The sequence below is a fragment of the Armigeres subalbatus genome, chromosome 3 (genome assembly GCF_024139115.2).
Source record: "Armigeres subalbatus isolate Guangzhou_Male chromosome 3, GZ_Asu_2, whole genome shotgun sequence".
Classification (NCBI taxonomy): Eukaryota; Metazoa; Arthropoda; class Insecta; order Diptera; family Culicidae; genus Armigeres; species Armigeres subalbatus.
In genome coordinates this window covers 292,462,752-292,478,095 of record NC_085141.1, presented here as the reverse complement: position 1 = coordinate 292,478,095, position 15,344 = coordinate 292,462,752, and positions in this window count along the sequence as shown.

Here is a 15,344-nt window from a genome sequence, read left to right as displayed (position 1 = left end):
TCCCAAGAGAAAATCTTCCAATTCGTGTTGTGGCTTGATTTTGTTTTCTATGGACAATTTTATTTCTGGTCTTTCAAGCTGATGGCCTTCACTTTGTTTAATCTGTGCCGCAATTCGCAAATAAAAAAGGCCTTCGCAGAATCCCATTCTGAAACGATGAGAATGCAAAGAGAAGTGATTGGTAATTAGACGACACTTGCCTCGTAATAGAAAAACATCCAACATTCATTTTTTTACAACGAACGTTCCGATACCTGCAGACATCCATCTTTCTATTTACACTGAAGGAATTCAAAGTTCCAAAGCTGCTAGATTGAAAAAAGCATTTGGCAAACAAGCATATTATTGTCTTGTCGCCTTTCTGGTATATGGACAACGTGTCCAGCCCACCATAGTCGTCCGTGTTATATATGCTTAACAATATCCATCCCTCTAAACATCTGGTATAACTCGTGATTCATGCGACGCCGCTGTCTGAATATTGTTTAATTTTGTCAGAATATTGTCATCGTTCAACTGACGTTATGATCAGTTAATTGCGGAAATCCTCTGCTCCGAATAGTGTGTAGTTATAATTTTCTTTGTTAACCCTTATGCGGCCAACAAAAAAAAAACACACGTGGATGCCGACAGGGTACTCGTGTTCCCATAAATTGATTATTCTCATAACTTCAACAATCTTCAACCGATTTAGATAATTTCGACAGTTTTGGAAACAGAAACTCATATTCTTTTTGCCAATTGTCAAGATTTACAGCTTATGTCCATGGTTATACAAGAAATCATTGAAGTAAGGCTTAAGATTCTACACGCGTATCCAAAGGCCATTCAACCAGTTTCAAATATGCTACAAACTCTTTGCGCTTCTTAAAATTGAAGGTGTTCGCAGTATATGCTGCGGGTAATGCAAAAAATCCCTGAAGTGAGGTGTTACAGTACATGCTCTTTGTGGTATAGAATGCGTTCACAGTATATATGTTCCGAGTCATATAAGAAATCACTGGAGAAAGGCCTAATGTAAATGGAATCAGAGCGTAAAAAGTGGGAGCGTAAAAAGAGGGAGCGCTATTTGGAATTTGAAGCGTAAAAATGTTTGCTATCTTTTAGGTAAGGAAAGTTTGATATTTAACTTACTTTTAGTCTTAAGATGCGTCTTTTACCAATTTCGGTATTAGGGTCGTCCAAATTGTTTTCGTTATCATGGTCGTCCAATTTTTTGAGTGCTGAGGCCTTTAGATGTTCTTGGTACGCCGAGAAATCAAGAAGTCATAAGGGGTGCAGATCCTTGATGACGCACAGTAAGACGTTCATCATCATTTTCAAGTATTTAAAGTTTTTCGAGATCCTCCTGGAGCTTGAACCTATGTGTTTTGTGATACATAAAATAGAGCGCCTTCATTGCATGTGTTCATGGCCATCCAAGAAAAAAAAACTGGAAAAGGCCTTAAGATCTACATGCGTAGCCAGATTCCAGATTCACTCGATTCGTACGTTTCTGCATTCGTTTCGAAAAAATTGCGGCATTATGTATTTCGTTCGACTTCATTCAGTCGCAGTACAAGATTTCGAACGGTGCTGTACTAGCTCAATCGAGTATGTTCTGTATGTATGTAAACAGAGAGAATAAGAGATAGCTGTCTCCGTGTTTAATATGCCGGCCGCTCGAGAGACAACCTTCAGCGCATGGCGAATGTGAGTAAACAAAGAGAATAAGAGTAATTTCATCTGCGTGTAGCATGTTGCCTGTTGAAAAGGCATCCTTCAAGGTATGAATTGGCAGTTAGTTTATAAACAAGCAAATTGTGCTCAATGACTGTAGTCAAAGCAATATTATTAATTGAGCAGTTGCAACCGATTTAAACATTATGCCGATACGATATGTTTTATAAATTGAGATATTGTTACGACACAAACTATAAGTTTTATGTTTGTTCGAGTTTATGCCACAGATCCAATTTTGAGCTAAAAAATTTAAAGCTAAAGAAGGATTCGATAATAAATTACTTTGATGTTTCCATGTGTTTTAATTAAATGCACTTGGGTTTTCTCTTACACGTTTTATTTATTTAGCGCAACTATTTTTACGCAGATTTCCACGCGGTTTATTGAAAGCGTCAAGAAATACGTAAAAATGACGAAAAAACGATTTTAGTTGAAGTCGTTTTTACGCGGATTTCGGGATAAGTAGAGATAGCATATTTTCTGGGAACTATAAAAGCAGGTATACTAATGACATTCTTTCCTTCAAAATGCAATAATGAAACATTTGTAGAGAAATAATATTAAATATAATTAAAAACTTTCAGCAAGAAATGACTCTCGAACAACATTCGAAAGCTATAAAGGTGACGAGCGTTTTTCATTCGACTTGAGTCGTTTTCCAGTGTACTATCGAGTATCCATAATGCCAAAACATCTCGTTATTCTTGTACCTCCTCGAGCATACTCGAACGATGAGTCGTTTTCGAGATCGAATCAAAAGCCGTATTGTGAGAACAGAGAAAACTTCTAATTTTGCGGAGCAAAGAAGAAGAAGAAGACTGAGTGTCGGAAGCTTCAAATGACATGCACTTGCGAAAAGTGTTGATATTCCTTGATATCAAGAATATTCGAGAAGTCTAAAATGCTTCAAAATCGCATAAATACGTTCCAAAATGCCTTGAAAGTACCGTATAACTTATTTAAAATATATAACGGCATGTAGCACTCGTTTAAAGTTACATATTTTATTTGATTTCAATAATCAACAAGCACACCGAAAAAGTCAACCAACATTATTTTCCGTGCATCGAGTGATTTGACGTTTGCGGAACAGCTTTCCGACGGTCGACCGTCGGACCCTCGTTCGAATTTCTCTATCTTCTCGCAATAATGCCAAACATGTTCGACTCGATAGAATTTCGTTCGAATCGAGATGCACAATGCCACCCCTGATCTCCAGATTGAAAGTGCCACCCCTCTATTTCAATGAATATCTTAAATGAAGTCTCCTGACCAATTTTCAGCCAAATCCATGGAGATTTAGAGGTGCATCAAACGAGATTTAAGACTTTTTCATAGAAATGTCGTCTGAATGCATCAATTTTACTCCACATAATAGAAGCATTAGTCGTTAATAGCTTCTTTAGACTATTATCTACCACTTTGTCATTGATATTAGGATTATTATTATTATTATTTATCTTTATTAACGAGATTTTCGGCCCTTGGCCGGCTCCTCTCGTGAATACTAGGATGTTTAGAGGGCTCATTCTATGACTTTTTAGTAGATTTAGCTGAAAAAAAAATATCTAAAAACCAGAAAAATAAATTTAGGTGCTTCTGGGGGTAGTATAAATTTTCAATATGTGCCCAGTTCAGTGTTTCTGTTCATTTCCTTCGAGTGTTGCGGAAGTTTCGTCCATACTGTCGTATTCCAGCCGAAAACGGCTGAATGGAATCCGCCGTTGAAGAGCGGTGCGACTGTTCGTTTTAAAATTCGACAACAAACTGACGGTGCCATCTTCGTCGTTGCTACTCAACCCGATGGCGCTACCAACACCATCTCACACTGCACAATCATGCACTCAATCATGCACAGATTCTTTCTCTATCGTGATTAGTGCATATGCAAAATTGAGAGTTCGAATCAAGTCTAATGTAAAACTTGTAACATTGTACGGTAAATTGGGGCACGCGAAATATGTGATTTCACGATTGGTATATTTGATTGCTTATGTTTAATGTACTATTCGCAATAGCAGAATCAATTCATAGTCTAGAATCACTTATACAAACTAAAATCATTAGCCGCTTACTCTGAATACTACATCTTTCTCCTTCCCTACTCTTTGAACTTTGTAAGAATATGATTTCAATTTTATAAATATTTAATTATAAAGAAAAATCATACCCAAATTGCTTCAAAATAAATTAAAACAATTCTTAATATTGTAGTACCATCAACATCTAATGCAAAGAAGAACAAACTTGATATGTTAAGTACCGTCATATTTTTGCTAAAACTAATAATGATTGTGGGTCACATTTTATTTTTTTTTTTGGAATTCTACTTGCTCTTGCACAATTCGGAATACACAAAAAAATTCCCTGAGTCCTGCTTGGTACTCGCAAAGAGCAATCCTCTATAGAACTTGCAAACGTAGTCCTACGTCAACATTCTTTGGGGTTTTACTCACTCTGGAATAAATAAAAAAGGCCTCGGAGTCCATTTGCAAAATGTATTCCTTCATAGAAGCCACAGACGGAATCCTACGTCAACATGTCTCGGAGTTCTACTCGCTCCGGAACGAACAAAATTGTTTCCCCCCTTTTCTGTCTCAATTCTCTCAATTGACTTCTTATGCCCCGGTCACGATTGGGGTTTCCAAATCGGAAACGAATCTCGCTATCGAATTTTTCCCAAGTCGTGCAGTGGCTCTCTCTTGTAAACCACCAATCGCTTGCTTCCCCTTTCAATCTGTAGTGTATTTTATTCAATAGTTCATTCTTTCCTACTCCTTCATGTTTTGCTAATTTTTTTACTCTGTTTAAGAAATCTTCTACCTGTATGGATCGCGCATCACCACTGAAAACAATGTCCCATTTTTCAACTCTAGAATGTATTGACCTGTGATAATCTTCCCTGCGTCCTCTATTGCGTCTCGCGGGGGACGGTGATCTGTAATTGTATCTTTCTCTGTGCCTTCGTCTTTCTTCCTCTAGTTCTGAACTGCTTTCACTCAATGAGGTAGAATAAAATCTACCCCTGGATTTTTCACTTGACTTTTTCTTGTATCTATCTTGATCTCTTTCTTTGTATTCTCCTTCCTCTGTGTCTGATGAAGCTGTTGAAGAATATTGTGTGCTGCTTCTGTAATTGTCCCGTCTATATTTAGTTCTGTTACTCGCATATTTTTCATATTTGTTTTGTCTTCCATTCTTCTCATCTTGTACTTCCCTCATTTCTCTTTGCTGTTTACTTCTATCTTTATTTACTCTTCTTTCGTCTCTTTTATCTTTTGGTTTCTCCAATTCTGACTCTACTCCTCTATTTTGGGTTTTGTCTTTATGTACAGTTCCTGTTCTGCTTTTTTGACCCATGAGAGCTATTGCTTTCGGATCAGGATTTCTCCAAGACTGTTTTAAAGCCTTTGCCCCCTCATTATAATCCAAATCCGTTTCATCATTCGATAGCTCGGGATCATAGGTTACCCTCTGCCTAAATGCGCGTAAAAATTGCTCTATTTGTTTGCACTGCTCTTCCTTTAATCTTTCTTCTTCCTCATTTATCGTTACTGATGATGACAATCGAATCAAATAGTACCTAAGGCGCGATACAATAGTGTAATCAAACTCTCGTCGCAAAGCCTGTCTTAATGAATTGAGTGTTCCATCCAGAGTTTTAATTTCGTCTGTAATGGACAAACCTGTACTGTATAGTTTCGGCTCCCGCCGTTCATTTTTATATGCGTATCTTAGAGCTCGCTTCCTATCTTCTAGTTTTGCATCTCTTCCGATTTCAACTTCTCTGAACCTAATTTCAAAATCTATTTCATTTTCCTGTAAATAATCTGCATTTGGGAGAATATAGAACCGTACCATCTTGGCAAAAGGTTTGATTTTTTTTTTTTTTAATTCTGAACCAGAATAATATTCTCTTAACAATTGAGAGATGCCACTTATTCACTTCAAAAAGCAAAATCCTAACGGGGAATCATCTAAAACAACCAAATTCAAACTTCACCAAACTTTCTCAAATTTTTAACAAAATATCTTAAATCCTACAAAAAATTCAACTTGCTATCAAATTCAAAAATATCTTTTCTAACTTAGTCAAAATATGTACAGTATGCGATATAAACTTAATTATAAAAATAATTCAAATGCTTAATGTCTAGTTATGTTACAGTCTAGTTGAAAAAAAAAACGAACGGAAGTTGAGATAGTATTAAAGAGAAAAAGAAAATCGAATTCAAAACAAATGGTGATAAAAATGTATAAATCAAATGTAATTATAGGATCGAATTTTGCGTTCGGCGCCAATGTAACCGTTCTTAACTTCGCTCTAAAGAAGATTCAAACGCAGCGGCTTATGCGCCACTCTCTAAACCGAGAGACCACTGGTCATGTTAATTAATGTTGCCCGACTTGCTACTAGAAGCATGAGTTCTCTTCTCTAGGGGGTTTCAAACGGTTATTTGTTGATTGAACGGAGTGTAACCAAAAACGAGAATCGACTGTAGATTTAAGTAGATTGTGCCAGATCACAAACGTGCCTGAAATGAACGAAAAAATAAAGCGAACTCAACACAGCATCACCCAGGCGGACTGAGATACCACAGGGATCTTGGCGTATGAAATGAATACCTATAAAAAAGGTAATTTTATGCTGGATTTATTTACATGTATTCATTCATCTTCCTTTCGTGTATGTATCAGTGTATGTGTTGTGAGTGTATAATGGCCTTGGCGAAACATATACCTGCGCAGGGTTTTATGCTCCCGACATTCGGTTCGTCAACCGGGGGTGCACGGATGGTGTGCGATGACCTGATGTGGGACGGTGTAGCTGTTCTCGTCACCAGGGGCGGTCGGGCCCGGATGCCTCGAGGCGGTCGGTGTTGCCAAATCGTCGCTTCTTCAGGCCGAGTTAAAGTTGCGGGGGAGGGTGTCGGCGAGACCGGTACTCTACCAGATCGTCCGCGAACGAACGCAAGCAGGCCAGTAATAATCCTCTCACCCCGTTTGGCTACCAGGAAACTGGCGGGCCTAGCGGAAATCCACACCGAGAGTGCACAGCTGGCACGGTGGCCGGAAAGATGGCGGAAACTGACGAGCTTTATGCCCGTATAAAAAAAGCGCCCGTTGGACGCTGAGGTCCAACACGAAAAGATAGTTAGATAAATTATACAATAAAATGAATTCTTTAACCTTTTACCTTTGTAATGGAAATTAAGAACGCACAGGAGCAGCACAGACAAACAGACATAACACTTGTCAAATTTCCATCGTTTATTGAATTACTGGTCAATTCAAATAGTCATTAGTTGGCCAATCGATCACTCGTGGCGCGCGCATCGTTTTTGCTCGAGTTTGACGTTTGCTCACTACCGCCATCTGGTTCGTGATTTGCCCAACTAACTGAAATCCACAGATGTCGTTAGTGTTTGAACGACGATGAATTTGATGAGTAAATGTTCAATGTGTTATGTCTGTTTGTCTGTGGGAGCAGTGTGTTCGCCCTTGGTGATTCTTAATCTGCGGGAACTGGTTGAGTTAGGAATAAATATTATAAATTTTAAAAAAGAGTTCACTTCACGCAAATGTAATTTAAAATGAAAAAACTTTTGGCTTTGGCTCCTCTACTTCAATGTAATTAAATTTACACACCTTAGAGAAAATCAAAAGAAAACGGAGATCACTGGACTCACTACCGCTCACTAGCCGACGTGAAATAAAAGTAAAATGGATAATCATTTCTCTATGTTACAAATTTCGCGGTTTTTGACCCTTACTCATACTTCTAGTAGTTAAATTATTATTTTGTCATAGTATATCTCAATTGGCGTTGTATGGCCCATCTACGTTTAATCCGAGAATTAGTTTTAGTACATATTTTGAATCTAAGCTTTTATCCAATTTTTTTGAACTTTTATAGCAAGCCCTAAATACAAATGGTTCTTAAAATATTTATTCTCTGTTGAGGGGTTTTAAAGCAAACTAGATTATAGAAAGGAGTATAAAACCCTATGATCCAGTGGAAAACGTTACAAGGATACACAAACGATGTCCTACCTCAAAATGCCTAGGAGTTCTACTCGCTCCGGAATAACCAAAAATGCTTTGGAGTCCTTCACATTCGCAAAGTGTACTCTTCCATAGAATACACAGACGTATTCCTACGTCAAAATGCCTCGGGTTTTTAATCACTTCGGAATGAACACAAAATGGAATAAACATAAATTTTCTCGGAGTCGTGCTCTGTATTCGCAGAGGTCCTCTATAGCATACCCAGACGTAGGCCTACGTCAACATGCCTCGGAGTTCTGCTCGATCCGGAATAAACAAAAATGCCTCGGAGTGCTTCACATTCACAAAGTGTACTCTTGTGTAGAATACACAGACGTAGTCCTACGTCAATATGCTTCGGCGTTCTACTCGTTACAGAATAAACACGAAAATGCCTCGAAGGTCGGCTCGCATTCACAAAGTGTACTCCACATAATACACAGACGTAGTCCAGCGTCAACATGTTTCGAGGTTCTACTCGCTCCGAAAAAGAAACAAAAAATGTCTCGGGATCTTGCAATGCATTCGCAAAGTGTACTCCTCTATAGACTACCCAGATGCAGTAATACGTCAAAATGTCTCTGATGTTTACTCGCTCCGGAATGAACACAAAAATGCCTTAGAGTCCTGCTTTGCATTTTCAAAGTAAACTTTTTTGTTGAATACACAGACGTAGCCCTACTTCAACACGCATCGAAGTTTTACTCGCTCCGGAATAAACACGAAAATTCCTCGACGGTCTGCTTCGCATTCACAAAATGTACTCTACAGACGTAATCCTACGTCAACATGCCTCGGAGTTTTACACGCTCCGGAATGAACAAAAAAAGTCTCGGACACCTGCTCTGTATTCGCAAAGTGCGGTCCTCTACAGAAAACCCAGACGTAGTCCTACGTAAAAATGCCTCGGATTTCCACTCGCTCCGGAATCAACAAAAAAATGCCTCGGAGTCCTTCACATTCGCAAAGTGTACTCCTCTATAGAATACACAGCCGAAGTCCTATGTCTACGGAATGAACACAAAATGTCTTGGAATCCAGCTTCGCATTTGCAAAGTGGCCACAGACGTAGTTCGACGTCAACATGCATCGGAGTGTTACTCACATTCACAAAAAAATGCCTCGGAGTCTGCATTCGCAAAGTGTACTCCTCTATAGAATACCCAGATGCAGTCCTACGTCAAAATGTCTCTGATGTTTACTCGCTCAGAAATGAACACAAAATGCCTTTGAGTCCTGCTTTGCATTTTCAAAGTGTACTCTTCTTTTGAATACACAGACGAACCCCTACTCCAGCATGCCTTGGAGTTCTACTCACTCCGGAATAAACACGAAAATGCCTCGGAGTCCTTCACATTCGCAAAGTGTACTCCTCTATAGAATACACAGTCGTAGTCCTACGTCTACGGAATGAACACAAAATGTCTTGGAATCCTGCTTCGCATTTGCAAAGTGGTCTCAGACGTAGTTCGACGTCAACATGCCTCGGAGTTCTAATCGCATTCACAAAATAAAATGCCTCGGAGTTCTAATCGCATTCACAAAATAAAATGCCTCGGAGACCTGCTCGCTCCGGAATAAACAAAAAAATGCCTCGGAAACCTGCTCGTTCCGGAATAAACAAAAAAATGCCTCGGAGTGCTTCACATTCACAAAGTGTACTCTTGTGTAGAATACACAGACGTAGTCCTACGTCAATATGCTTCGGCGTTCTACTCGTTACAGAATAAACACGAAAATGCCTCGAAGGTCGGCTCGCATTCACAAAGTGTACTCCACATAATAAATGCCTCGGAAACCTGCTCGTTCCGGAATAAACAAAAAAAATGCCTCGGAGACCTGCTCGCTCCGGAATAAACAAAAAAAATGCCTCGGAAACCTGCTCGTTCCGGAATAAACAAAAAAAAATGCCTCGGAGACCTGCTCGCTCCGGTATCTTTTATTCTATCCTCAGGAGACCTGCTCGCTCCGGGATCATGTTTTATTCAACACTCGAAGACCTGCTCGCTTCGGTATTTTTTTTCTATGATTTCGGAGACCTGCTCGCTCCGAAATCCACAACATGAGAGCATACTTACCATTTAGTAACTAGCACATTAATGGATGTGGCAAGCACCATTTTCATGCGCTAGTTACAAATATAAAACCAAACACTACCGACTGCGACATGTCGTATTCCAGCCGAAAACGGCTGAATGGAATCCGCCGTTGAAGAGCGGTGCGACTGTTCGTTTTAAAATTCGACAACAAACTGACGGTGCCATCTTCGTCGTTGCTACTCAACCCGATGGCGCTACCAACACCATCTCACACTGCACAATCATGCACTCAATCATGCACAGATTCTTTCTCTATCGTGATTAGTGCATATGCAAAATTGAGAGTTCGAATCAAGTCTAATGTAAAACTTGTAACATTGTACGGTAAATTGGGGCACGCGAAATATGTGATTTCACGATTGGTATATTTGATTGCTTATGTTTAATGTACTATTCGCAATAGCAGAATCAATTCATAGTCTAGAATCACTTATACAAACTAAAATCATTAGCCGCTTACTCTGAATACTACACATACATCACTTTATTATGAAAAATAATCTTCGACAGTGCAGTTTTTATGAAATACTTAACATTTGAATAGGGTAGTCAAGCAAGGCCATTCCCCCCATGGCAAAACAAAGTTGACTATGATGTTTGAGCAATGTCCTCCAGTATGCTCAACCCACTGGTATGGAACTAGAGTGGGCTATGTGGTAGTGTCAGGGCCTGCAGATCAAAAGGTCTACGGCTCGAGACCACTAATTTCAATATGGTACATGATCTTTGCGATATTAGCCCGTTTTTCCCTTACGTTCTCGTCGTGAAGTTGTATCATTCCAATTCATTCACATTTTGCATTTCCAAAGAATATACAGCTACGTATTAGTGATATGAATGAAGTTTGTATACTACCTGGAACCAAAAATAACAAGACAACAATAACTACTTAAGTTGAACTCTCTTTGTGGTTGAGTGGCATCCGTCTCGGGACTGATTTTTGACGTGTTGTTCATTATAGTAGCGCTGATATTGCCAGAATCAAAGAGAATGTCACTTGCTTACGTTTTGAAAAAGGCCTCGAAGACGAAATGGAGAAAAACTAGCTTTCTACACGGTGGTTTGCCTCATTTTTTGCGGAACTGTCCTCGGACTAAACCTGCTCAACCTATGGTTCGGGAAGGTATACCTTTAGACATCGGCACAGCAGCAGATCTTCGGCATCCAAACAGAAGTACGATTTGAGCAAACTGTTCGGTGCCCTCCATTTTCTATGCGTCGTGATTCCTAAAAGCCCCGGTATTACGAACCGATCATCCCGAGGAGATTTCTTGGTCCATTTATCTTTTACGCCGCATCTTAATTCATAAAGAAAAGAACCATTCAACTGAAATATAAAAACAAATATAAATAAACAGACATACCTTCAAAAATCCAATTGCTCGATGATCCGAATGATTCAGCACGCGTTTCGTCTCCATTTTTTCTTTTTCTGCTGACACTTCTCATGGCTCGTTTCAATATCAATCGCATGTTTGAACATTTTCAAATTTATGTGTGAGATGTTATGGTTTTTAACCATTAGTCTCCACATATATTTTTTAAGAAGGATGCAAGTGTTCGGAATAAGTTATGATTATTCAATGTAGGGTAAGACGGTATAATGCGCCCCACCTGGCCAAAACGCCCCACTTTAATTTCTAGAAAACTATAACTAACTAAGGGTCAAAATCAGTTGGTATCTATAAATATTTGTAAAACCATCATCCTATGTGAATATGGGAGTATTTTTGTATTACGTAATAAAAATAATAGAAAATTACGAAAAGTTACAGTTTTGATGTAACTTTCAATGTTTGTTTGCTCAACATTCTGGAGCAACGCTAGCATACTGTCCGCAAAACTTGTACTTGAACACTCAGTTGGGCAACCAAATAACTTTTCTCAGGGGTTAATATGATATTAAATTGCTTCCATCTTCAAAAATGTAACGTTTTTCAAAAACAGGTTTCACTGGTCAAAACGCCCCAGTGTAGGCAGGACAATATGCCCTTACCAACTGGACACAAGCGCGGCGAGCTTGCAGCAGTTGCTACCAAATTATATGGAAACTATTGAAATGTAATTCCAACCTGCTTAAATGGACTTGCGTTGGTTTTTTAATGTCAATCACATAAGGATTTGTAACCTTTTTATTGTGGGATTGATAAAATACTAATGAAGGGCTATGAAGCGTCTTTGGCTAAGGTGGGGCGTATTGGCCAGGAACTTTTTTAAATCCATTTTTTCACGACTTTTCGAAACAGCTTTATTACGTGTTATCTGTAATATTTTTATATGACTACTCATGGATAATGCATTTGCGACTTCTTGGACTACCAAATAACACAAAGTTTGCATAAATTGCGTTGAAAAGTAAAAAGTTATCAAGGAGTTGCCTTAGGGGGGCATATTATACCGTCTTACCCTATCTGTAATGATTTGTAATTCATAAAGTGCTCATAGAATGTGTAGAGAAGGTTTTTTAGTTATTTTATGTGTCGTTCCACATGTAGGAAATTATTGATTTTTTTGTAGTGTTGAAATGCAGATGTATCAAGATGAGGTTTCACATATCTTCCGTTCGTGGGTTTTCTGCAGATAATTCCTGTATGGAGTTCATAGACTTCCTAGTACCATGGAAAAAACAAAAACTACTTGGAATGTATACATTCACTCGGATGAGGCACAACTTGTTATTTTTTCAATCATTGGCTCCATCACGGACGTTGATCAGCAGATCTTGACTCTATGAAGTTCGTTGACTACATGGAACCAATGGCAACAATGAGAACTACTCATGCAATCATATAGAGTTTGTAGACTACCTGGAGCCCTCGACATTAACAAGAACTACTTGGAATGCAAACATATACCAAAAAGGCGTCACACAACTTGTTTGTTCTTCAATAATTGCCTTCATTACGCAGGTTGATTCACAGGCCTTGAACCTATGGACACAGACAAACAGACGTAACACAAGAAAAATTACCATCGACCATGACTTCAACGATCAATTTGAATTTGATTGATTGCGCGTTTCACAACTAGAGGCGCTAGCGTCGTAATCCTTCGAGTTTGACATTTCACTCCAGCGTCTTCTGGTGACATTGGTTCGTGTAACATGCTCGCAAGGTGGTGGTAGAAGAGTTGAGCGATGGATTTTCAGAAAAACGTTCAAGCTGTTACGTCTGTTTGTCTGTGCTATGGATTTCGAAGACTACCTGGAGCCCATAACAACAATAAGATCTACTTCTAATACAAACATATACTAAGAAGGGGTCGCACAACTTGTTTATTCTTCGATAACTGCCTCCAAACCGGGGATTTATTCACAGACCTGGACTCTATGGAGTTCGTAGACTACCTGGAACCCAAGACAACAACAAGAAATACTTGGAATGCAAACATATATCAAGAAGGCGTCACACAACTTGTTTATTCTTCAATATCTACATCCATTACGGAGGTTGATCTACAGACCTTGACTCTATGGAGTTCGTAAGCTACATGGAGCCCATGACAAAAACAAGAACTACTTGGAATACAAACATATACCAAGAAGGGGTCACGCAACTGGTTTATTCTTCAGTAACTGCCTCCATTACTGAGGTTGACCAACAGACTGTATGGGGTTCGTAATCTACCTGGAATCAATAACAACAACACGAACTACTTGGAATGCAAACATGTTTTAAGTAGAGGTCACACAGCTTGATCATTCTACGACAACTGCCTTCATGGCAAAGTTTGATTCGAAGACCTTGACTCTATAGCAACGGGTCAACTATGGTTATTCATTTTTGACATATGCTGTGTACGGATTTTCTAGTTATCATCCTATTAACCTTCGTAGATTTGCTCGAAATTTGGTGAACAACTAAAACGTCAAAAAATGGCTTTGTTCTAAAACCTAATGACCACCTATTTTACCCTTTTGAATTGTATTAATTAACTGTTTATTTTTTAGATCGATGCTCATTCAAAACTTGAGCCGAAACCAGGATAGCCGGAGAATGGAGAAATGTGGTTTAAGTTAAGATTTCAAATTGTGGATTTACCGTATGGCAAAGAAAAGGTCAGAGTACCTAAAGAAAAAGGAGGTTGATCTACAGACCTTGACTCTATGGAGTTCGTAGACTACATGGAGAACACGACAACAAGAACTACTTGGAATGCAAACATGTTTTAAGAAGAGGTCATTGGATGAGAATTATTGGATTGGATGACCCAGAACATATACTGTGAAAGCATTATATGCTAAGCACCATAAGGGCATGTACCGTTTATGAATGTGCACGATAAACCTTTGGTTACGCTAGCAGACCTTAAGATCTTATTCCAGGGATTTTTTGATGACTGAGGCCAGGGGTTTTGGACCCAGAACATATACTGTGAACACCGACTATTCTAAGTAGCGCAATGAGCATGTAATATATATTTGAAACTGGTTGATAGTCCTTTGGTTACGCTTGTAGACTCTTAAGCCTTGGTTCAAAGATTTCTTGAATAACCATGGACAAAAGCTATAAACCTTGACAATGGACAAAAACTATATGAGTTTCTGTTTCCAAAACTGTCAACATTACCTTAATTGGTTGAAAATTGTTAAAGATATGAAAATAACAATTTATGGGAACACGGCCCTAGTAACATTTTCGTTTTATGCTGGTTTTATAACACTCTTGAAGAGCAAATTATGGTCTTCAAGAGCGTTATAAAACTTAAATTGTTACTTGGGGGGTACCCTTTCGACCATCCACGTGGTAAAACAATCGGATGCGCCTGCCCACGTTCCTCCTCACTGTATCAACGTGATTTTCTTACAGATGCTATATTTTATGAAGTTCTTAGATGTCACCGAAATTCATCTTTCAGCTATAAAAAAGATGAAATATCACCACTTGAAGTTGAAAAAGGAACGTGGGTACCCTGTCGGCCGCATGAGGATTATACTGCCGCTAACTGCAAGTTGAGCACATCTGTATATGGACGCCATATACAGATGTGCTCGACTTGCGGTTAGTGGCAGTATAATTATTATGCATTGTATTCTCTGCTTGCGGACGGTCCCTAGGTTGGGCCCGAAGGTCGCTGCTTTCAGCCCCCTCCCTTGCCAGTTGCTCCCTTTGCGCTGATAATAGCATGACAAGTGAAAACCTCATTTCAAAATTAACAGAAATAAAAAGATAGAGTTTTCCGAGAAAATCGGCGGCACAGATTTTTGCCTTTCCCGTACAACAAAGTTCACTACGAAAACGAGCTTTTTATAGAAGCCTCGGAGACCTATACTGCCGTGAATCGCATATCTGTCCCATCTTTGCTGGGTTTCCTATTCATATGGGACAAATATGCGATTCACGGCAGTATGGTGTAGTGTGGTGTCTGGAGGACGTGTGTTTTTCGGCTTCGGAAGTTATTTTAGCGACTGTAATCACCTCCAAATCTTATATTAATTGTTTAGGATGAAGTTTTTTAATTGTTTAGCGAAACTAT